The 22,529-nt window shown below is 43.9% G+C and overlaps 1 long non-coding RNA gene across 3 annotated transcripts in view; it reads right to left on the bottom strand.

The window, feature by feature from the left end:
- Window positions 1-11,466: 11,466 nt before the first annotated feature.
- LOC115158365 (uncharacterized) overlaps window positions 11,467-22,529 on the bottom strand; it is a 111,567-nt gene continuing 100,504 nt past the window's right edge. For all 3 annotated transcript variants that reach the window (XR_003868661.1, XR_003868660.1, XR_003868662.1), the window contains 2 exons: window positions 12,799-12,961; window positions 11,467-12,328 (listed from right to left, as the gene is read on the bottom strand). This is a non-coding gene — a long non-coding RNA (uncharacterized LOC115158365). The remainder of the gene's footprint in view (window positions 12,329-12,798; window positions 12,962-22,529) is intronic.

Below are 22,529 nucleotides of genomic sequence, written 5' to 3'. Positions count from 1 at the left end.
TCAATATCCTTCAGGATACACGGGCCAGGTCGATTAGAAAGGCCTGCTTGCTGAAGTGTTTTAGGGAGCGTTTGACAGTGATGACAGTGATCGTTTGACCGCAGACCCATTACGGACGCAGGCAATGAGGCAGTGATCGCTGAGATCCTGGTTGAAGACAGCAGAGGTGTATTTGGAGGGCAGGTTGGTTAGGATGAAATCTATCAGGGTGCCCGTGTTTATGGATTTAGGGTTGTACCTGGTAGGTTTATTGATAATTTGTGTGAGATTGAGGGCATCAAGCTTAGATTGTAGGATGGCCGGGTTGTTAAGCATGACCCAGTTTAGGTCACCTAACAGCACAAGCTCTGAAGATAGATGGGGAGCAATCAATTCACATATGGTGTCCAGGGCACAGCTGGGGGCAGAAGGTGGTCTATAGCAAGTGGCAACGGTGAGAGACTTGTTTCTGGAAAGGTGGATTTTTAAAGTAGAAGTTCAAATTGCTTTGGCACAGACCTGGATAGTAAGACAGAACTCTGCAGGCTATCTCTGCAGTAGATTGCAACTCCGCCCCCTTTGGCAGTTCTATCTTGTCGGAAAATGTTATAGTTAGGGATGGAAATTTCAGGGTTTTTGGTGGTCTTACTAAGCCAGGATTCAGACACGGCTAGGACATCCGGGTTGGGAGAGTGTGCTAAAGCAGTGAATAAAACAAACTTATGGAGGAGGCTTCTAATGTTAACATGCATGGCTTTTACGGTTACAGAAGTCAACAAATGAGAGCGCCTGGGGGGTGGGAGTGGAGCTAGGCACTGCAGGGCCTGGATTAACCTCTACATCACCAGAGGATCAGAGAAGGAGTAGGATAAGTGAACGGCTAAAGGCTATAAGTCCTGGTCGTCTAGTACGTTTGGAACAGAGAGTAAAAGGAGCAGGTTTCTGGGCACGGTAGAATAGATTCAAGGCATAATGTGTACAGACAAAGGTATGGTAGGATGTGAATACAGTTGAGGTAAACCTATGTATTGAGTGACGATGAGAGAGATATTGTCTCTAGAAACATAATTTAAACCAGGTGAGGTAATCACATGTGTGGGAGGTGGAACTAAAGGGTTAACTAAGGCATATTGAGCAGGGCTATAGGCTCTACAGTGAATTAAGGCAATAATTACTAACCAAAACAGCAATGGACAAGGCATATTAACATTAGGGAGAGGCATGCGTAGCCGAGTGATCATAGGGGTCCAGTGAGTGGCTCAGGTGGGCCGGAGACATGGCGATTCAGGCAGCTAGCGGGCCGGAGCTAGCAAGCTAGAAGAAAGGCCTTAGAGGGACGTCGTGACGGAAGAAGTCAGTTGTAGCCCCCTCGTGCTGTAACATCGGCAGACCAGTCGTCGTGGATCAGCAGGGCTCCGTGTGGTGAAAGGGTCCAGGCCAAATGGCAAAATAGGTATAGTGGCCAAAGAATTTGTCCGATGGGCCTATTAAGATAACAGTCCTATATGCTCTAGACAGCTAGCGGGCCGTGGCTAGCAGGCTAGCAGATGGGCATTCAGGGGACGTCGCGACGGAGGAGCCAGTTGAAAAAAACCCTCAGTCGAATTACGTCGGTAGTCTAGCCGTGATGGGTCGGCGGGGGTCCAGGCCAATTGGCAAAATAGGTATTGTAGCCCAAGGAGTGGCTGATGGACCTCTTCGGCTAGCCGGGAGATGGGCTTAGCAAAGGCTAGCTCCAGGCTAGTTGGTTCTTGCTTCGGGACAGAGACGTTAGCCAGGAGTGGCCACTCGGATAGCAGCTAGCTAGCTAAAGGTTCAGAGCTTGCGGTAGGAATCCGGAGATATGGAGAAAAATAAGTTTGATTTTCTCTGGTTTGAGTCACGCTGTGCAGACTGGCTAGAGTTGTCTGGGCTAAATGTAGCTGACGACCGCTAGCAGTAGCTAGCTGACTACTAGCTAGTAGCTAGTTAGCTGGCTAGCATTTGTTGGGGGTTCCAGTTCAAAGTAAAGAAAATAGCAGATCCACACCACATTGGGTGAGGCAGATTGTAGGACAGTATGTTGAAGTTGAGGTTAAGAAAAATAAACAAAATAAATGTGAAGAGAAAGAGATATAAAAATATATATATATACGATTTATAGATGGGACACGACAAGACGAGGACAAAAGATGTCTGACCGCTACGCCATCTTGGGCATCTTCTACAAAATACAATATTTTACTGACCATTTTTGGTGGGCAGGCAGGGAAAGCACAATTACAAAAAATACATCTAGAAAATAAAGAGTAGAGTGTTTAAAATGTCAGATAGTTTGTCAATATTTTTTATACATAGTATCATGAGATAGGGTGTCTACTCTGCCCAGAGTGGGTAAAAACCCGCTTTGGTGGTGAAATTTCACTTCCTTATGTTATAAAATACCTTTTACCAAGAAAAAAATGATTATTCGTGTTCTTAATCATACCGTGTGGTCTTTCTCTATCATTTCATCAACAGTATATCCAACAAGGTGGATTTTGTACCCTAATTAAACACTGAGCTCTGTTGACAGAGCGGTGCATCTTTCTCGCCGCAACTTTTGAGGATTTTACATGTTGTGGTGGTCATCTTCAAAGTTGTTTCCATGGGTCACAAAAAGCTCCATTTGGATGACACGAGCTGAATTAAATGTAAAAGGCTGTGAGAATAAAATGCTTGCGGTACGCTCAGTGCTCCGTTGATATTTCACAGAGCATGTTCTTGTGAGAGATCTTCGAAAAAGAACAGGAATTTCAAATGAATATGAAAAGCGTATACTAAAAGATGAAAAAAGTATTTCATGTCTCAAAACCTCTAAATTGTTTTATGTCCTGCAGATTCAAAAAGAAAGACGAGGAGTCCAATGAGAGAGTGAGCCTGTCAGTTTGCCTTCATTCTCACGCAGCATTCAGCCTAGCTGTCGTGATCCTGTGCAATTTTTCTTATTTTTGACCACTTTTGTTCTCTGGCCTCCATTAATTTAGTTTCCCTAATTTTGGCCATCCTACAAGGGTAAAAACTCCAATAACTTTTGAACGGATTAGGATAAAGACATGAAGTTTGCACCATTGGTTTTCATAGAGGATTATCTACACAACATATCATTTTATAAATTGGTCAAAATATGCATTTTTTTTATTGGACATATAATAATGTGATAATCTTGTTCATCACCACAGTGCTGTATTTACTGAATAGATGGACTGCTTAGTGAAAGAGGGATGACCTCGATGTCTGTAGAAATGCAGAGAGATGTGACATGTCATCTGAAATGGGGGCCCCAATCTTCTGCCTGACCCCTCCTGACCCTGTGTGCTGTAAACAGGTTGAAGGACAGACAGACAGTGAGGCATGAGGTCACCACAGGGTACTGCTGCTGTTTCTAACTGGCTCACTGAGACTGACTGCTGTCATTAGAGCGGGTGCTTAGTTTGTTAGTTAGGTACCTACAGTATGGGAATGGGGGCGGAGTCTCCATCGGGCTTTCTCGGTTCACTCATTACCTCATCTCAAACGGTCCCCTCATTTTTGGATACAGCTGCGGGATGGGTGGAAAGGAGAGGGGGGGCACAGGGGAGGTACAGAGGGGGGTACGGGGGAGAGGGGTTGCCTTTCCCTTCCTCCAGCAGGCTAGACAGCTGCTTCCAGCTGCACCCCAGCCCAGCGGAGAGCTGTCACAGGACATCTGCGTTGGGCCTCCTCGCCCCGCCGTCACTGGCCCTCCTTTTCTGCTTCACTGGGGGCTTGTCACACGTCGTCTCGGTGCTCGCCACAGCGCGCTGACAGCTGCTGAGGCTAACGACAGGAGAAGTCCCACTGATGCCTGACATGCTGGTGTTACTGCCGGAATCACGCTCTCTGTCCTTCCCTACCACACACACATCTGCCCAATCCCCCGTCGGTTAGCAAACACACCAGTCTGACCTGTTGAGTAGCATGTTGCTATTCCTTGATTAATGAGTTTCAATTTCCACATTTTCATGGAATTTGAATGGAAACTTTAACATTAATTTGCCATCAGAAAATTACTGTTTGATATAGTTTTAATATTCTGTATAGGTGCATTACAACTTATGGGGGAAAAAATATACTGAACCAAAATATATATTTAGAAGATTTTACTTAGTTGCAGTTCATATATGGAAATCAGTCAATTGAAAAACATTAATTAGGCCCTAATCTATGGATTTCACAGATATGCATTTGTTGGTCACAGATACTTTAAATAAAAAGGTAGGAGCGTGGATCAGAAAACCAGTCAGTATCTGGTGTGACCACCATTTTCCTCATGCAGCGCGACACATCTCCTTCTTATACAATAGAGTTGATCAGGCTGTTTGATTGTGGCCTGTGGAATGTTGTCCCCACTCCTCTTCAAGTCACTGGATAATGGCGGGAGCTGGAACACACTGTCGTACATGGTGATCCAGAGCATCCCACACAGCTCAATGGTTGACATGTCTGGTGAGTGTGCAGGCTATGGAAGAACTGGGACATGTTCAGCTTCCAGGAATTGTGTACAGATCCCTGCGACATGGGGCTAAGCATTAACATGCTGAAATATGAGGTGATGGCGGTGAATAAATGGGATGACTATGGGCCTCAGGATCTCATCACTGTATATCTGTGCATTCAAATTGCCATCGATAAAATGCAATTGTGTTCGTTGTTTGTAGCTTATGCCTGCTCATACCATAACCCCACCGCCACCATGCAACATTGACATCAGCAAACCACTCGCCCACACGATGCAATTAAAAAACACGTCTGCGGCTGTGAGGCCAATTGGACGTACTGCCAAATTCTCTAAAACAACGTTGGAGGTGGCTTATGGTAGAGAAATGTACATTAAATTCTCTGGCAACAGCTCTGGTGGACATTCCTGCAGTTTACACACTCCCTCAAAACTTGAGACATCTGTGGCATTGTGTTGTTTGACAAAGCTGAACATTTTAGAGTGGCCTTTTATTGTCCCCCAGCACAAGGTGCACCTGTGTAATGATCATGCTGTTTAATCAGCATCTTGATATGCCACACCTGTCAGGTGGATGGATTATCTTGGCAAAAGAGAAATGCTCACTAACAGTGATGTAAACAAATTTGAGCAAAATAAGCTTTTTGTGCGTATGGAACATTTCTGGGATCTTTTATTTTAGCTCATGAAACATGGGACCAACACTTTACATTGTGTTTATATTTTTGTTCAGTGAATGTTGTGGAATATTGTTTCTTTCAAGCATATGCGTTTGTATAGTGAATGCTATGAACCTAATTTGGAGCCACTAATTAGTTGATCCCTTGAGGATAAAAGACTGCCTACTTCCTGTAGGAAGTGTTCCAAAAGCAGAGAGAGATCTGTCCCTGTCCCCCTGTCCCCTGCTTGTTCAAAGCCAGTCTCCAGGCAGCAGGCTGGGAGGGAGGGGGGGGGGGGGGGGGTGATGCCCCTGGGCTGTAGGTCTGTTGTCTGTCTGTGTGTGTGTGTGCTGTCTCCAAGCTCTACACAGTGGATTTAGCTCCCTTTCACCCCTTTACTCTCCACCACATACTGCAGCCTGGTCTCAGAAACTAAACATAACATACTAAATGTAAATCCGGAACACTCAAATTAGTATGATATGTTACATTTGGTATGGTTACATAAGACAGAAGGTTACTTAAGGCAAAAAAGAAAGTAGGGTGGTTGGTCGGGGTGGATTGGTGGGCATATAACACAAACATCAAGCAACATATTAAAAATGAATCTCTCCAGAAATAGGTATCTCACTGTTGCCACATGTTATAGACCCCCCTCAGCTCCCAGCTGTGCCCTGGACACCATATGTGAATTGATTGCCCCCCATAAATCTTCTGAGTTTGTTCTGTTAGGTGACCTAAACTGGGATATGCTTAACACCCCGGCAGTGCTACAATCTAATCCAGATGCCCTCAATCTCACACAAATTATCAAGGAACCCACCAGGTACAACCCTAAATCCGTAAACATGGGCGCCCTCATAGATATTATCCTGACCAACTTGCCCTCCAAATACACCTCTGCTGTTTTCAATCAGGATCTCAGCGATCACTGCCTCATTGCCTGCATCCGCTATGGGTCTGCAGTCAAACGACCACCCCTCATCACTGTCAAATGCTCCCTAAAACACTTCCGCGAGCAGGCCTTTCTAATCGATCTGGCCCGGGTATCCTGGAAGAATATTGACCTCATCCCGTCGGTAGAGGATGCCTGGTCGTTCTTTAAAAGTGATTTCCTCATCATCTTAAATAAGCATGCCCCTTTCAAAAAATTTAGAACTAAGAACAAATATTGCTCTTCGTTCACTCCAGACCTGACTGCCCTCGACCAGCACAAAAACATCCTGCGGTGGAGAATAAGAGCACCTCCTCCCAGCTGCCCATTGCACTGAGGCTAGGAAACACTGTCACCACCGATAAATCCACGATAATCGAGAATTTCAAGAAGCATTTCTCTACGGCTGGCCATGCTTTCCTCCTGGCTACCCTAAGCCCGGCCAACAGCTCCGCACCCCCCGCAGCTACTTGCCCAAGCCTCACCAGCTTCTCCTTCACCCAAATCCAGATAGCAGATGTTCTGAAAGAGCTGCAAAACCTGGACCCCTACAAATCAGCTGGGCTAGACAATCTGGACCCTCTCTTTCTAAAATTATCCGCTGCCATTGTTGCAACCCCTATTATCAGTCTGTTTAACCTCTCTTTCGTATCAACCAAGATCCACAAAGATTGAAAAGCTGCCGCGGTCATCCCCCTCTTCAAAGGGGGTGACACTCTAGACCCAAACTGTTACAGACCTATATCTATCCTGCCCTGCCTTTCTAAGGTCTTCGAAAGCCAAGTTAGTTAACAGATCACTCACCATTTCGAATTCTACCGTACCTTCTCCGCTGTGCAATCCGGTTTCTGAGCTGGTCACGGGTGCACCTCAGCCACGCTCAAGGTATTAAACGATATCATAACCGCCATCGAGAAAAGACAGTACTGTGCAGCCGTCTTCATCAACCTGGCCAAGGCTTTCGACTCTGTCAATCACCACACTCTTATCGGCAGACTCAACAGCCTTGGTTTCTCAAATGACTGCCTCACCTGGTTCACCAACTACTTCTCAGATAGAGTTCAGTGTATCAAATCGGAGGGCCTGTTGTCCGGACCTCTGGCAGTCCCTTTGGGGGTACCACAGGGTTCAATTCTCGGGCCAACTTTTTTCTCTGTATATATCAACGATGTCGCTCTTTCTGCGGGTGATTCCCTGATCCACCTCTATGCAGACGACACCATTCTGTATACATCTGGCCCTTCTTTGGACACTGTGTTAACCAACCTCCAAATGAGCTTCAATGCCATACAACATTCCTTCCGTGGCCTCCAACTGCTCTTAAACGCTAGTAAAACTGCTTTTCAACCGATCGCTGCCCGCACCCGCCCGCCCGACTAGCATCACTACTCTGGACGGTTCTGACCTAGAACATGTGGACAACTACAAATACCTAGGTGTCTGGCTAGACTGTAAACTCTCCTTCTAGACTCATATTAAATATCGCCAATCCAAAATTAAATCTAGAATCGGCTTCCTATTTCACATCAAAGCCTCCTTCGCTCACGCCGCCAAACATACCCTCGTAAAACTGGCTTTCCTACCGATCCTCGACTTTGGCGATGTCATTTACAAAATAGCCTCCAACACTCTACTCAGCAAACTGTATGCAGTCTATCACAGTGCCGTCCGTTTTGTAACCAAAGCCCCATATACCACCCACCACTGCGACCTGTATGCTCTCGTTGGCTGGCTCTCGCTTCATATTCGTCGCCAGACCCACTGGCTCCAGGTCATCTATAAGTCTTTGCTAGGTAAAGCTCCACCTTAGCTCAGCTCACTGGTCACGATAACAACACCCAACCATTGCACGCGCTCCACCAGGTATATCTCACTGGTCATCCAGTTATTTACTTTTTTGCTCTTTTGCACACCAGTATTTCTACTTGCACATCATCATCTGCACATCTATCACTCCAGTGTTAATTTGCTAAATTTCATTTACATCGCTTCTATGGCCAATTTATTGCCTTACCTCCTCACACCATTTGCACACACTGTACATAGATTTTTCTATTGTGTTATTGACTGTATGTTTGTTTATGTGTAACTCTGTGTTGTTGTTTGTTGCACTGCTTTGCTTTGTCTTGGCCAGGTCGCAGTTGTAAATGAGAACTTGTTCTCAACTGGCCTACCTGGTTAAATAAAGGTGAAATAAAAAATAAAATAAAAAAACATAAAGGTTGCACGTTTGAATCTCATCATGGACAACTTTAGCATTTTAGCAAATTTGAAACTACTTACTACATTTTAGCTACTACTTAGCATGTTAGCTAACCCTTCCCCTAACCTTAACCCTTTAACCTTAATTCCTAACCTTAACCCCTAACCCCTGTCCTAGCTAACATAAGCAACCTAGCTAACGTTAGTGTTAGCCACCTAGCTAAAGTTAGCCACAACAAATTGGAATTTGTAACATATATTAAGTTTAGCAAATTTCTAACATATTGTACGAATTGCAATTCGTAACATATCATACGAATTGTAATTTGCACAATATCATAAGAAAACGATCATGGAAATCTACAAATTGATACATACCATATGAAATGAAACATATCATACTATACTGAACAAAAATATACAGTGCATTCGGAAAGTATTCAGACTTTTTCCACATTCTGTTACGTAACAGCCTTACTCTAAAATTGATTAAATAGTATTTTTCCATTTATAACTAAAATCACAATTACATAAGTATTCAGACACTTTACTCAGTACTTTGTAGAAGCACCTTTGGCAGCGATTACCGCCTCAAGTCTGGCTATGACGCAACAAGCTTGGCACAACTGTATTTGGGGAGTTTATCCCATTCTTCTCTGCAGATCCTCTCAAGCTCATCAAGGTTTGATGGGAAGCGTTGCTGCACAGCTATTTTCAGGTCTCTCCAGAGATGTTAGATCGGGTTCAAGTCCGGGCTCTTGCTGGGCCACACAAGGACATTCAGAGACTTGCCCTGAAAGCCAATCTTGTGTTGTATTGGCTGTGTGCTTCGGGTCATTGTCCTTTTGGAAGGTGAACCTTCGCCCCAGTCTGAGGTCCTGAGCGCTCTGGAGCAGGTTTTCATCAAGGATCTCTCTGTACTTTGCTCCGTTCACCCAAACATGCTGAATGGGTGACAAGTCTGTTTTGTATGCAGGCCATGGAAGAACTGGGGCATTTTCAGCTTCCAGGAATTGTATACAGATCCTTGCAACATGGGGCCGTGGATTATCATGCTGAAACATGAGGTGATGACGGCAGATGAATGGCACGACACTGGACCTCAGGATCTCGTTGCGGAATCTCTGTGCATTCCAGTTGCCATCGATAAAATGCAATTGTGTTCATTGTCCGTAGCTTATGCCTGCCCATACCATAACCCCACCGCCACCATGGGCACTCTGTTCACAAGTTGACATCAACAAACCTCTCGCCCACACAACGCTATACACGTGGTCTGCGCTTGTGAGGCTGGTTAAATGCACTTAAAAATTATTTAAAACAACGTTGGAGGCGGCTTATGTTAGAGAAATGAACATGAAATTATCTGTCAACAGCTCTGGTAGACATTCCTGCAGTCAGCATGACAATCGCACGCTCCCTCAAAGAGAAATAAGCTTTTTGTGCATGTGGAACATTTCTGGAATCTTTTATTTTAGCTCATGAAACATAGGACCAACACTTTACATATTGTGTTTATATTTTTGTTCAGTGTAGTTAGTGTCCCAGATTTACATTTATTATGTTAGTTGTACCTCGTGAGTCCAGGTTGCATCCTGCCAAGAGGCAACACATTTATTCCCCTTTCTATCAAATTAGTTAGGAGAAAAACATCCTGGTGTTGAGCAGAGACCCCGGTCTGACATAGCTTTTCAAAGAGATAAGATCTGAGTCAGAATAAAAGCGAGGGGAAAGGCCAATCCCTCACAGTCATCTTGCTGCGATTAACATCAGGATAATTATAAGTTGTATAGCTGGGGGAAATTGGTTCTACCTAAGGGGCCAGCGTTAACAGTACTAAGTGTCTTGTCCATTTGGATTTTAATTGCCAATACTGAGTGTTTCTTTTTTTCCACACAGACATTCTGAGCCTCTTCAAATTTTGGACCACTCAAGTAAAGTGATACATTTTCAAACTGTAATTCTTCTCTGGGATTTATTGCCCCCCCCCTCTTCCATTCGTGCGTGTGTAATGTAGAAAGGAGCACATGTAATGAGCTTGGGAACTGGTTTTGGTTGTTTTTTGAGAAGTAGGGAAGAGGAGACGATCATGACAGGCTTACTGTGCACACAAGCTACACGTCCGCTGGAGTTTTCCAGCAATCTCCACTAATCTGATGAAACAATGCGGTGAGGTCTACATACTGGCTCTGTTAGGGGGGGCTTCCATGGCACCATTTCAGGGGTGAAAGGTCATTCAAAAACCATGGAACTGTCATGCTCCATTACTACCTACAATGACAGAGGAGTGCGGGATAAAAAAAAAAATCTAACTACCCCCTTCCTGCAAATCCACCCCACCCCCCAGTTGCTAATCTAGTTTTCAGCCATTACAAAAGATAGTACCCCCAAATTGTAAATATACACTTTACAAACTACAAAGTACTATCAATCATTAAGGTTGCTGGATAGATTGAGGGGCATTATAAAGCTTTGCTTACGTTCTATGTAGCTTTCATATTATGCTTATTTATTGCTCATAAATGAGTTTTATGTAGTTAACAGTAACATTAAAAAGCGACTGAATTCACCAATACGTCATGTGTTTCTCTGTTGTTCATGAATAAAAACAAGGTTTCAGCAAGTCACTTTACAAATGACCTCTACTAACCTGTACCCCGCACATTGACTCGGGTACTGGTACCCCCTGTATATAGCCTCATTATTGTTATGTCATTTTCTTGTGTTACTTATTTATTAAAACATTTTTATGGTTTATTTAGTAAATATTTTCTTAACTCTCTTGAACGGCATTGTTGGTTAAGGATTGTAAGTAAGCATTTCACCGTAAGGTCTACACCTGTTGTATTCGGCGCATGTGACAAATAAAATTTGATTTGATTTGGGGTGTGGTTCGATGCAACAGTTACTGATGTTTGTCCCCAATGACAAGTCAGAAACAAAGCCAGTATCACATCCTTAAAATAGTCTGAATGAATCTAAGATATCTAGCTATTGTGTTTGCTATAGTATTTCTTGAGTAAACGTGTTGTGACGTGTTGTCTTATGTAAACAAAGTCAGGTCCTCTGTGCTGATGGGCAGGTCTGTCTCACTGTCTGTGTGTTCTGCGGAAGGATTGGATAGAGCGCAATCACCACAGCTGTGTATCCCATGTTACTGGGCAAGGGAGCACTGTCAAAATCAAAACCCAAGTAAGTCATGACAAAGTCACTTTATGACAAAATTATCCTATTTACACTTTGTAGTTTGTATCAGAGAAGCTATTGTCTACAGTATGGGTTAGAATAATTAAGAGACCCAGACAGGTGCACACACACACAGACCCAAGTTTCACACCTTTCCACACCCTATCAATCACCATAACAGGCCTTGTTGCTTAATGTCTTGCTAGTCCATGAGAATATGGTGATGTGACGTGTAGTCATGGTGTTCAGGTCTCAGGCCTGGAGGAAGACAGCTGGTGTTGCTTTAGACTACAAGGTGGATCCCTCACCCAGCTACTGTCTCCTTGGGGGAAGACACCTTACCTCTCTTGTTCTTGAAATGGATCCAGCTGTGTCATTGGGTCACAGAAAGATGGCAGAATAATTTTAATGCTCAGATGAGTCTGCTGGAATGCATGCTAAGCACGCAGCTGATCTGATTCTCTGATGAGTGACTGACACTGTAATTTACACAATGAAAGGGGGATAAACACTGTGTTAACTGTAGAGGAGTGAACCCAGGGCTTGACTGGAGGAACACTGTCTGTGGTACTGTACGTCTTGTAGCATCTTGTCATTACAGTCGTTTCATGAGCCTGCATCGAGCATGGTGGTATCCAGATAAAGCGATTGCATGCAAAAACACACAGGCGGATAGTGGGCCCCCTGTGATAAAATGGCAGCCAGTGGGTGGGTGTTCTGTGGCATGATCTCTTGTTTGGTCCTGGTCTGCTGCTAAAGCTCCAGTGAGTAACTGGCTGGACCAGTCCCACTACTTCTGGGCTGTCTGAAGCTTTTGTAGCACAGCAGCACTCCCCTCCACGTGGGCCACTTGTCGCGCTGCTCTGGGCCTGCCTGGGGAAAAACATCTCATCATTCACAAAAACACAGCTGAAGATAAGGCGCAGCTCGAGAGAACTGTGTGTGTGTGAGTGTGCGTTCGTGTCAATGTTTTCTGTCGAGAATGATTTATTCTAAAATGTTACAAGATCATTCATTACTCGGTTTTGTGCAGATGTTGTGCTTTTTATTAGAACAGACAAACTTGGGACTATCCCAAATGGTTTGATTAACTAGCAGATTGTCCTTTTGTCTAAAGCAGTTCACATCTATTTAAGGTGGCTGAATTTATAGCCCAGTTAAGAATTCAATTAAGCAATGACAATCTGCTGTAGAATGAAATCACAGGAATGCGACCATCTCATCCAAAGTTCAGATTTAAGCACTTGACTGAGCGGGCAGTGTCAATGTAGTGTCTGTGTGCCTCGCTCAGGCGTTCCGCTGCCTGGGGGGGTGTGTGTGCGACAAGTGTGTGTGCGGTATACCTGGATGGGCTGAGTGTCTGCTCAGACAGACAGCAGGTGGAGGTGAATATGTGTCTGGGAGTTCCTCGTCCAGACAGACAGATGCATTCAGCACTCTTTTCGGGGCAGCAGGCTATCACAAGGCAGGGAGGTACATGTGTTTCCAACTAGCAGCAGTAAGCCTCTTCAGGTAACCATGTGAGAGGACAGAGGAGTAGACAGAGAGGACATGGTATTACCCACTGTTTGGGGGATTTGATTTGTGTGACTATGAGTTGTTACTGTGTGAGAGGACTACAACTTCCACTGTGCTGATGACAGGCACCACACAGGCTGAGACAGTGATACTTTGTCACCCAAAGCCCTTAATTGTGTCAAATCAATTCAGTCATGTCTGCTTCTCATTATTAAAACACTAGTATAGCATTTTAGTTACCAGCCAACCGTTTTTGCCTCACATTTCATCTGAAATCGCTTACACAAAATAAAAATAATTTGGCCTCTAGTGGCCGTTATAGTGTAGTCATTTGGCCTGGTGATTGATCCATTAGCTGGAATTCACTGTTTACCTTTTGGATTGTAATCGGTGCTCAGGCTCTACCTGTGATTTCTCCTCTGATTGTGCAAACGTCTAGTATTTTCAGTGCTTTTAAGCTTTCTGTCTCTCTGCCCAGCGTATTAGCTCTAACATTCCATAAACATAAACATTGTGCCCAATGTTGCCCAAGCAGGATTTTTTTCTGTTTGAAATCTGAGTGTCCACAGCTTCCTACTGCAAGTTGTAATGCTGGAGTTAGAGTGTAGTAGACGTGCGACATTGAACATGATATCCAAGACTTTCCTCTATCCTCTTAAGACTTAATATTTCACACATCACAAATTAGAAATAAACATGTGCTTTAGCCGTGTAATTGTGCAGTACATCATTTCAGAGGTTTGTTTTAGGTTATTATTTGAAGATGATATCCGTTGATAAATGAACCTCTATAAATATAAAGTTAGTGAATCATTTAAATGCATGTAAATATTCCCCCAAAATCCCTTTAAAGTAATCCGAACCATGCCAAATGAAAAGATTCATTATAAAATGATCAGCTTTAGAACATTCTAGGATTTTTTACTTTGCGTGTGTAAGAGAGTGCGTGTCAGTGTGTGTCTGTTGGAGTGTGTGTTATTTATGTAAATCGACATGCCATTTTTTATTTCAGTAAAACTGACATCATTAAGAAAGCTGTAATCCTGGAGAAAAAAAATCTACAGATATTGGCTCCATTAAGGAGTGTAAATGTGTGAAGTGCGTTGTGGAGGAGGGATGAGACACTTTTTTTAACTCCCAGAGCAAATGAGCTGGCCAGATAATTCAGTTAAGGGAGATATAATTACTTCTGGTTTCCTGCGATGCAGAATGGAGTTGATGCAGAGAGATGGAGGCCAGGGTTGCATTTCAGGCCCAGCCCGGGGACTGGGCCCAGTGCTTGTTTGAGGAAAGATTATCTTGACAAATTGGATAAACATCTTGTGCATGACAGGATGCTGACGGAGGGTCGGCTCTACGTGCACACCTGGGGAGAGTTTGCTTAGTGTGTGACCAGGGTGTGCAGCTCAGCTCACCCAGCCTGCTGCTGTTTATCCCAGACAGGTAACAACAGGCTCAAGGGCCCAGGCCTCTCCAGAAACACTCTATGCAGATTTCAGATATGTCTCTCTCATTCTCGCTCTCTCTCTTTCCCTCTCTCTCTTTCCCTCTTGCTCCCCCTCCTCCCTCTGTGTTTTTAGCTGCATCTGAGAGGGACTGCAGACTGCAGCTTAAAGAGACAAAGAGAAGAGAGCAGGCAGCCTATGCTGTGTTCTGTTGCAGACAGGGCCAGCCATGTGAGGCAGAGAGCAGTAGGTAGATGGATTTGAGCAGAGATGGGTTTGAGCAGAGAGCAGGTTAACACAGTGACTGACTGGCTGGATGGTCCCTTTCCCCTCACATGTCCCACCTCTGCCCGGGCCGTCTTCCGTGGCCGTCAGTCAGCGTAGGTGAACTCAGCGAACATGTGAAACTTTATCGCAGGACTGAGTGTGTTGAAAATCAGCCACTCAGTGACCACAAGCTCCAGAACAGAACACCTTTTCACTGTGACCCCCAGGGCTCTGCTACTGAGAAAACACACAGCGGGATGAACATGCTAGAAAAACATATTTCAAAACTCCCCCATCAAATATGGTTATGGTGTGAATTATTTATTGACATGTTATAAATTATAGACCATGGTTTTTAGCACCGCTCATGGTTCACCATCACTTCTGAAAAGTACAATTATTAGTCATTTAAAATGGAGCAAAAACACAGTAATGATAGTAATGATTGTAGATGTATTTCTGTGAGAAAACAGTGGCAGTGAAATGGATAAAAGTGGAGATGACACTGTCTCTCTCTCTCTTTACTCCCAGGCAGCCTTACGGTTAGACTGTGTTGAAGAGTGTGGTAATGAGACAGGTGTAATATCCTTACGATTCTGTCCTGGGGGATCTGTCTGAGTATGATTGATCAGATTCATGGAGAAGGGGCCTCACACCTGAGATCATCTCTCTCTTTGTAATCCAGAAACCTTGGAAGGATATTCTATTACCTGCTAACCCAGGAAATCTCTCTCTGTGTCTCACTCTCTCTCTCTCTCTCTTACCCCCCTCTCTCTCTCTTACCCCCCCTCCCCCCCTCTCTCTCTCTAACTCTCTCTGTACAGTATGTAGAGCTGGCTGTCCTAACCACACATCCCCTTCTGGAGTCGTGTGGAGGTTCATTTATCTAATGCCATTCTCGTAGGCGCCAGACTCCGTTTTTGACAGGTCCATCTTTTTATAATTTTACACAGGATTTAGTGATTTCCTATCTCCCAATGTTATTTCCACTGTCTCTACGGGGGGTATCTTGACTTAGTGGATTTAGAGCCAAGTTTTCTTAATTAACTATGTAACCTACTTTGCCATGTGTACAGCCAGTCCTTTGGCTCTCAGATCAGTTCAAGGAACACATTACTCTTACTCTTTGGCACTACAAGGTCAGTGGAGATGGAGATGACAACATGAAGACCAGTGGGCTCTTGCTCATCATGTGTGCCCAACAGCCACACCAGCTTCATGTCACTTTTAGCTTTCAACTAACTGTGCTCTCTCAGTATAATTATTGTCATTGCTGTGCCCTCTCCCATCAGTGGTCCTCTGTTAAGAAAGTAGAAGCACCACTGTCACAGACCAGCCAAGCATGCATTATAGAGTCTGTGTTTTCCCAACTGGAAGACACCATTCAGATAGGCAATCAATTCCAATCCCCTAACCATACAACCTCTACACCACCATCACCACCACTACCACCATTACCACCACCCAATACAATGAGGGCAGTCTGTGCTTTACTAAAAATAATCTATAAGCAAATAGCTCTCTTTCTGCATGTGAGAATGTGTGAAAGGGCCCACTAATCAAGTTATAAAAGAGTTGGAAAACAAGTGCAGAGGAAATAGAAGGCAGGCCTCATAAAAGAGCTTTGTGTGGCGCTCTGTTTCCCTTCTATCCTCTGAGTGTATCATAGCTGACATTTCCACTCTCATTAGTGGGATTCCATGAATGGGACCTCAAGGACGCGGTCGCTCAATGAGGGGGGAAGGATGGCAGGCTCTTTCCCCTGCATGTTTTATCTCATACCAACCCCCAGCCACATTCCACTCTAATGGACCTGAAAGTTCTGTCCTGGTCTGTCCTTGTCTGCTCTGTTCTGTTCCCAACCCCAGCCCCAACCAACCATGCCTCTGGGTTCCGGGTTCCATGTCTCGGTCACATCGTTTCCTTCAAATGGTTCAAAATCCCCAAGAAAAGTGCCTGTCTTTTCCCACTGGCATTCGAGGGCTAATTTCCAGATTAGGAACAGGAAATGTATTTAATCCCTCCCGGCTTCATTCAATTCAAGAGGGTCTTGTTCTTCATGCTTAAACGCTTGCTAACCAAAGCTTTATTTGAAAAAGTCAATCGTAAAGGACAACCAATCGAACATTATTAGGTCCCAAAAATATAATGGATGACATTCAAAAAAAAGGTTTGACTTACCATAATATTTGATGGTCTGTTGTTTTTTCGGTCGGTGATAATGAGAGCCTACCCTGATTAACACAGATGGCTATAAAAGTAGTGACCGTGTATAAGCTTTCTACAAAATTAGAACTCTAGAAAAAATACAAGAAGCAGAATTTCATTTAAATATTATGGTTATTTAAATATTATTCCAAGAGCAGCTTGGACACAAGTGGCGTGAGAGAAGAAAAAAAACTCTCCCTCCATTTCCATCATAGATTGCTGGGAATGGGATGAGCAGAGGGCCGAGGTGCTTGTGTGGCCTTATGCCATGTGCCATTTAATTTTCTCCCCTGTGCTCATTCTTTATAATCTTGGCTTGGCCCGCGCTAGAACCCAGTCCCCAAGTATCCAAAAACACAGGGCCTGGCAGGCTCCAGTTCTCTTTAGTCATCACTTTCAAAGGCCCAGTCTCAACTGGGAAATCATCTCTGATTGTGTGGCAGAGAGATGGAGAGCGATATACACTGAGTACAAAACATTAACAACACCTGCTCTTTCCATGACATAGACTGACCAGGTGAAAGCTTTGATCCCTTATTGATGTCACTTGTTAAATCCACTTCCATCAGTGTAGATGAAGGGGAGGAGACAGGTTTAAGAAGGATTTTTAAGCCTTGAGACAACTGAGCCATGGATGGTGCATGTGTGCCATTCAGAGGGTGAATGGGCAAGACAACATTTTTAAGTGCCTTTGAATGGGGTATGATAGTACAGTAGGTGCCAGGCGCACCGGTTTGTGTCAAGAACTGCAACGCTGCTGGGTTTTTCACGCTCAACAGTTTCCCGTGTGTATGAAGAATGGTCCACCACCCAAAGGACATCTAGACAACTTGACACAACCGTGGGAAGCATTAGCGTCAACATGGGCCAGCATCCATGAGGAACGCTTTTGACAACTTGTAGAGTCCATGTCCTGACGAATTGAGGCTGTTCTGAGGGCAAAATGGGGGTTTGCAACACAGTATTAGGAATATACAGTATATATTATAAGAGGAAAAGGCAGAGAGGTTGTCCAGTGAAGACATGGTTGTTCTGTGTTGGAACAGGTTGGTGTCCCCAGACATGTAGTGATCTGGTAGACGAGAACATTTGAAGTGAACCCCTGATACTGCTGTACGGTACCAATCACTCTATTAATCACCAAACCCATGGTGATTAAAAATCACCATTAATTGCTAGATTGAATTAGTCAACTTCCATCTCAGATACTCTTCTCTATTTATAAAACTGTTTTTATGAATCACTGTGAACAACTCAACTTTACTAAACACAATAAAAGCAGGATCATAGTCAAATATGATTTTTTTTTATTAAATAGTCAACCACTCAGAATAAGGATAAAAATACATTTGTAGCATAATTTAGTGAAATGTATACCTGAATCCTTTTATATGCTTTTTACTGGGTTTGCAATGTAGCCATAATCTATTTTTGTGTAGTGTATGATATAATACATATTGCTTGAATATGATTATGGTTTATGTTTATTCAACAGTACAATAGGTGTTGGTAAATGTTGTTGTGATGACTTTATAGGTTATCTCAGGCTCCTATGAGATGGATGGCCATCTTTGTTTAATTTACTTTTGTGAATTTTGAAATGTAAAACATTGGGACAAAGATGTATTTCAGAGCTCTGTACAGTGTTACTGCTGGGTTTGTATCCTGGGCCCAGTTTGGCACAGTTGTGATGAATTTTTGGAGTAAGGGACTAGCCGGTTCCCATTCATTCAGTTTGTATGCAGCACCAGAAGGCAAGTAGCGCTGGGGTCTGAGTATGATCTGTTGACTACAAAGATTCTTGTCACACGCTACACAAGGCCCCTGACTAGCCGATTTCGCCGAGCACTCAGTTCTATGTCAACATGAGGACAACTGTGGAGGGAAGCTTTCACTTCTTCTTTTGTTTATGCATGATTACACTCACACATTTTAATGAGTCCATTTAAGAATGTTAACAAAGGTTTCATTAGGTAAAGCATTTGCCGTCCATGATCAGGTTTTCAAGTGGGAACAATGATACAATATTTAATAACTCAGACGTTTTCTTGTTATGTTGAGAAACCATTGTGTGTATCCCAATCCTTACACAAAAGGTTTCAACCCCTCTGGACAACTGTACTATAACCAGTACAAACCAGTAAGTCAAAAGATGGTGTTTGTTGTTGCAGCTGAACAAAAAAAGTGGTTCTAAGTGATTGGCTGATCCTTGTGTCCCATGCAGGACAATCGTCCAGTCAAAAAGAGAACACAGTCGGCCTGTGTGGGCCCTAGTAGTGAAGATCCTACTCTGTTCACCCTTGCCTGGCTGCCCGCTGCATGGACCCACCGCACTCAGAAGAATGTGTCCAGTCATCTCGCCACTGAAAAGGCCACATGTGCAACTATCAAGATTCCTTAATACAGTCAGAAGAAATGTCACTATTATGCAAACATATTGCTTCTTTATGGACTACTGGCTGAACTGTACAGTACACTGTCTAGCTTATGTTGATGCAATAATGTGTTGATTTTTACAAATGTATTTCTGAATTGTGTTATGATTCTTAAAGGTCCACTTCAGCCATTTGTATCTCAATATCAAATCCTTCCTGGGTAACAATTAAGTACCTTACTGTGATTTGTTTTAAATTAAAATGGTCAAAAAGAAACAAAAATGGCTTCTTCGCAAAGAGAAATTTCTCAAGCAAGAATTTTGTTAGGACTGTCTGGGAGTGGTCTGGGTGGGGAGAGAGGTTTGGCAGAGAGGTTTGGAACTCTCTTTCTTACTGGTCTATTAACTAATTTACCGCCTGGTGATGTTAGCAGGCAGGCCAAAATGCCATCCCACCAAAACATGATTCAATTTCAGGCAGTCTTTTCAAACAGCTTACACTAAAAGGGCATTATCATAATTGTCACAATTTCACACTATTATTCCAACCTCAGTGTGGAAATGTATATAAAACACAGGACAATCAATTTTTAAAAGCCCAGAGCAGTCAAAAACACAAGTTACTTTGTGTTATTTTGACCCAATTCACTCTTAATGTATCTGTTGTATCTAATATCACCTTTAAAAACAGTTGTAATTTAAAACTAGTCGTGTAAAACTATAACTATCCCTGTGACTTTCTAACATATTCTGAGCTTTTGCATATCCATCTCCTTTGTTGTCCTCTGTGAAAGTTATGCGTGTTCTTACTGCTTACTGGTAGGCTAGTATTTCTACAAATTTTATAGCATATTCTGGTTAATGTATATGTGTGGAAGAGGGCCCAGAAATGGCAGGCAAAGCTACTGGGCTGATGATGATTTAAGTGTTACACCCTCTTGTTGATTCTTACCTAAATGAAAAGTGCTGTGAATTGATCCCCTAAAAACTAGAATTGGCCTGTTGTAGTTTTGGCTGGGGGCTGTCTGGAGGAAGGTAGGGAGCACAGAGGGAGCACAGAGGGAGCACAGAGGGAGCACAGAGGGAGCACAGAGGGAGCACAGAGGGAGCACAGAGGGAGCACAGAGGGCCTGGTGCTGCTGGGAGAGAGAGGGGAGCAGTTTGTGGTTCTGATGCCAGCGGGCCCAGGGACCCTACTGGGGAACCATACACCTGTCTGTCTGTTCTCAACTCATTTGTATAATGCTGGATCATGGATGAAATTGAGTGTTCGGCAGTGGGATTGAAGTTTTAATTCTGGCTCTGTGCTTTGGGGCAGCTGTTCTGCCTTTCCCCTTCCAATCAATTAGGGCAGAGACAGCAGAGCCATGCTGGAGCAAAGGCCTGCTTTAGCTGTGGCTGGCTGTCAACTAGCTACCTGGGAGAAGTACTGCTGCCACCATGCTGAATAGGAATAAAACAAAGGAGGTTACCGTCCAGTTGAGCTAGCTACTGTTTGTCCTCTAATCAATAAATATGTTGTGATTATACGCTCGAGTGGACAGAGGAGGAATGTCAGCGAAACGAGGCAAAGCAGCCAAGTCTTGAGAAATGATAGAATGTGATTGCACTGTGCAACAATAATATTGTAATAGGCATTCATGACTCGAGGGAGGTCATTTTTCAATTAGCAGTATCTGTAGCCTGCAGCTAAAGGATCAGATGTTTTTACAACATGCCACTGTTCCACCAGGCATCTGTCAGGTGGAAATGTAAACGCCTACAACAGCCGAGCGATTGGCTTCACATGCAAGGAGACTGACACGCTGCAGAGAGGAAAAGAAGCATGCAGACTAGACCGCACAAAGCAATCCTGATGGGTGGTCTGAGTGTATGCCCAAGCAGGCCCCACAGGAACCAAACCCACTCCTCTGACTCACTCTGTACTCTGTACTCTCATTCCAACTCTCCACCTCAGCCAGGTATGGATGTGGGAATGGGGAGTGGAGTCACCTCCGGCTCACACACTTTGCACAGATGAAATAGGAGTATTTAGGTGTATGTCGTTCATGCTTAATGTCTCCAATATGCACCAGTCCAACAGATTCAGGCCAACGGATGAGTCACAAAGGCTTTGATGCCGCCAGTGTCACAACCACCGCATGGTAATACCCCTCTTTGTTTTGTAAGTGCTGCCCTGGTCAGAACTGGCTGTGTGTGTACCTGGTTTGTGACTATGTTTGACCTCTCTTTGGGCCATGGCTAATGCAGAGTTTGGGCTCCTGAATGGGGCCGGGGTCAGTGCCCAGTGACACATGACCTGCCACGGTTAATTCCAGCAGAACAATAGGCCCGGCCCCAGCCCACATCTCATCCCATTACACCTCCATGCCAAATGAATTGTTTGTTTTTGTGGGCTGCTCTCTCCTGACCTTTCGGCCCACTTGTTTTAATAATGTTCAGTTTAAACCTGGAAACACAGGATTCACTCTGCACTGAACACAGATGGGCCTTCGATTGGTTCTCAAGGGTCTTCCTTAGTGTCATGATGCTGACCATCTCCTGGGCTTGACTTGACACCCCCAGAGAGAACGCTTCCTGCTTGGGTTCTTCTCAGAGGATATTCAAGTGTGAGTGAGGAGGTATATCCACTTACTGTGTGGTTCCTGTTTGCTGATGTACACAGTAAATACTTGAGAGAGATATCTGTGAATGATATGGCTAATCAATAAGCCTAAATGGCCACACATACCCACTCTAGTTGGCAGTGATGAATGACTGGTAGGCAGTGGAACGTGTGTGTTTTAAATAAAGGGGATGAATATCCATGGCTGAAAGCTGGCCTGGGAGCTTCGAGAAAAAGGAGAGCGAGAGAGGGCCAGACCGTTTCATCACCTGAGGCTTGCAGTGATACAACATGAACAATATACGATAACACACACCATACTGGAGGATAGAGTTACTCCACAATGTCCTGAATTTAGATAAATGATGACCAGAAATGGTGTTATCATTTACACGGTAGAGGCTAGCCTTATTCAGATATTTACAGAGGCCATCTGTAGATCTCTAAACCTACAGCGGCAAATGGTGTGTGTAGGGGGGTATTCTCTGTCCTGGAGGGCTGGAACAAAAACCTGCAATTACCTTCCCCAGCTCTGGTTGTGAACTCCCTACCCCAGTTTCCAAATATTGTAATGCTCAATATTTCTACCAAATACACCAATACATTTATTGAAGATATGTAACATCATGAAATATAATACATCAACGGACGATACAG

Source organism: Salmo trutta, chromosome 22, assembly GCF_901001165.1.
Source record: "Salmo trutta chromosome 22, fSalTru1.1, whole genome shotgun sequence".
Taxonomy (NCBI): domain Eukaryota; kingdom Metazoa; phylum Chordata; class Actinopteri; order Salmoniformes; family Salmonidae; genus Salmo; species Salmo trutta.
Note: the sequence above shows the minus strand (reverse complement) of the source record. Positions and strands in the feature narration are given on the sequence as shown.